Source organism: Dasypus novemcinctus, chromosome 2 (assembly GCF_030445035.2).
Source record: "Dasypus novemcinctus isolate mDasNov1 chromosome 2, mDasNov1.1.hap2, whole genome shotgun sequence".
Taxonomy (NCBI): domain Eukaryota; kingdom Metazoa; phylum Chordata; class Mammalia; order Cingulata; family Dasypodidae; genus Dasypus; species Dasypus novemcinctus.
The window spans coordinates 125,950,441-125,953,431 of record NC_080674.1 but is presented as its reverse complement, the minus strand read 5'-3'; positions in this window follow the sequence as shown (position 1 = coordinate 125,953,431).

Genomic DNA, 2,991 nt, shown 5'->3' with positions numbered 1-2,991 from the left:
CATAATTGTCTTGAGTGTGTGTAGTTAGTGGAAAGAGATCAATGAAAAGGAATTCTGTTCCACATTTAGATTCAATGCATAATGAAAGAAGGGAGTAGCTGAGCAAATTGAAATGAGAGTGATACTGATAATTCAATGAAATCAGAACATCATATCAGAAGGAATTTACAAAAGTCATTAAAACACCCAAGAACACTTGGAAATGTTGGTACTAAATTTCTTACTGCAATCAGGATGGGGTCTGAAGATTTTTTGTCTGTTTGTTTTACAATTTTTTTGTCTGTGGATTTACAGAACAATCATGCATAAAATATAGGATTCTCATATAGAACCCCATCACCAACAACTTGCATTGGTATGGAACATTTGTAACAACAGATGAAAGCACATTTTTATAATTACACAATTAATTAAAATCCATGGTTTAAATTAGGGTTCACTGTGTGTGTAGTGTAGTTTCATGGATTTTTTTTAAAATTTTTAATTCTGTTATCATATATACAGTATAAGACTTCCCTCTTTAATCAGATATGTATTTCTATGCATAATGGGTAAGGCAGCATATTACAGTGATTAAGCATAAAGACAGCATTTACAATGTTGTACTACCAGTGCCACCATCTATTATCAAAACATTTCCATAACTCCAAATAGGAACCCTGTATATTTCAAGCCTTAACCTTCCATTCCCTGGCCCCACCCCATTCCCTGATAACCTATATTCTAGACTCAGACACTATAAATTTGCTTATTCTAATTGTTTCTAATCAGTGAGATCATACAATATTTGCTTTTTGTGTCTGGCTTATTTCACTCCACATGATGACTTCAGGGTTCATCCATGTTGTCACATGCCTCAGGACTTCATTTATTTTTATGACTGAATAATATTCCATTGTATGTATACCACATTTTATTTATCTATGCATTGGTTGATGGACACTTGGGTTACTTCCATCTTTTGGCAATTGTGAATAATGCTGCTATGAACATCAGTATGAAAATATCTGTTCCACTCCCTGCTTTCAATTCTTTTGGGTATACACCTAGTAATGGTATTGCTGGATCATAGGGCACTTCTATACTTAACTTTCTGAAGAACTGCCAAGCTGTCTTCCACAGTGGCTGCATCATTTTACATTGCCACCAGAAATGAATGTGTTCCTATTTCTTTGCATACTCCCCAATACTTGTTATTTTCCATTTTTTAATAGCAGCCATTCTAATGGGTATGAAATGGTATCTCATTGTAGTTTAATTTTCATTTCCCTGATGGCTAATGATGTTGAACATCTTTTCGTGTGCTTTCTGGCCATTAATACATCATTTTGGAAAGATGTCTGTTCAAGTCTTTTGCCCATTTTCTGGTTAGGTAACTTGTCTTTTTATTGTTAATTTAAGTTGAAGGATTTCTTTATATATATTCTGGATATTACTCCTTTATTGTGTAGGTGGATTCCAAATATTTGGGACTGGGGGTTTTTTTTTAATTTAAATGTTAAATGAGACATGATGAAAAGGGCCATAAAACTTGGGCTCCCTGTGTGGTGATTCAGAGTGCCTGTGGTGAGCCAAGTGCCGGCGTGAGTACCCGTATGGCAAGCCAGTGCCTGCACAAGTGAGTCATGCAGCAAAATGATCACACAACAAAAGAGAGACAAAGGGGAGAGCCAAGGTGCAGCACAGCAGAAACCAGGAACTGAGGTGGCACAGCTGACAGGGAGCCTCTCTCCACATCAGAGATCCCCAGAATCAAATACCAGTGAATTCTAGAGGAGAAAAATGAGAAAAGAAGGCAAAAAGAGGCGGCAGACTTGGCCCAGTGGTTGGGGCGTCCGTCTACCACATGGGAGGTACGCGGTGCAAACCCCGGACCTCCTTGACCCATGTGGAGCTGGCCCATGCGCAGTGCTGATGCGTGCAAGGAGTGCCCTGCCACCCCCCGCGTAGGGGAGCCCCCCTTGCAAGGAGTGTGCCCCATGTGGAGAGCTGCCCAGTGCGAAAGAAAGTGCAGCCTGCCCAGGAATGGTGCTGCACACACGGAGAGCTGACACAACAAGATGACACAACAAAAAGAAACACAGATTCCCATGCCGCTGACAACAACAGGAGCAGACAAAGAAGATACAGAAAATAGACACAAAGAACAGACAATCGGGGTGGGGGAGTGGGAGGGGGTGAGGGGGAGAGAAATAAATAAATAAATCTTTAAAAAAAAAAGAAGGCAAAAAGAGAAACAGATACAGAAGATCACACAGTGAATGGACACAGACAGCAAAAACAGCAGGGCAAGGAGAGGGGGAGGGGAGAAATAAATAAATAAATCTTTAAAAAAACAAACTTGGGCTCCCCTTACCTTCACCCCATCAAGGCTGCTGACATCTAGATTACAGTATTTTCTTCCTTTTCACCATTTGCTTTACATTGGATATGCATGTACAGTATAATTCATACAGTATAAAATATGCAAACATTTGCTTTCATGTATCTTGAGCTGATCTTTGGGTGAGTTGAATTAAAATGAACACTATGTAGAAAATCTAAACCCTTTACTAAAAATAAGACTTTGAATAATTTATTTTTGTTATTGTGTAATTATTGGAATAAGTGATTAAATTAATCCTCACTGAATTTAGGAAATGAAAATCAACTAAACATTTTAACTAACCTAATTGGGAGTTTTGAAATGTGTAATGTTTTTAATGACTGAATAGTCACAGTTCTACAACAATTCAATATGTTTAAAATGGTGATGATTTCACTTTTAAGAAATACAAAGAAAATAAAGATGAGCTACAGTACAGAAATTGATGGTAATAGACCATGTCTTCAGCCTGTAGGTAACTACTCTTTTATGAATGGTATAGTTATAAACTTAAATTCAAGAGAGAATTTGTCTTTGTCAACTACTAGATTTTGTTTGTAAAAATCAAAAGACTTTGGTTTCCAAATGTGAGGGGAGAAAGAGTAATGGTCCAGAAGAGATGAGTC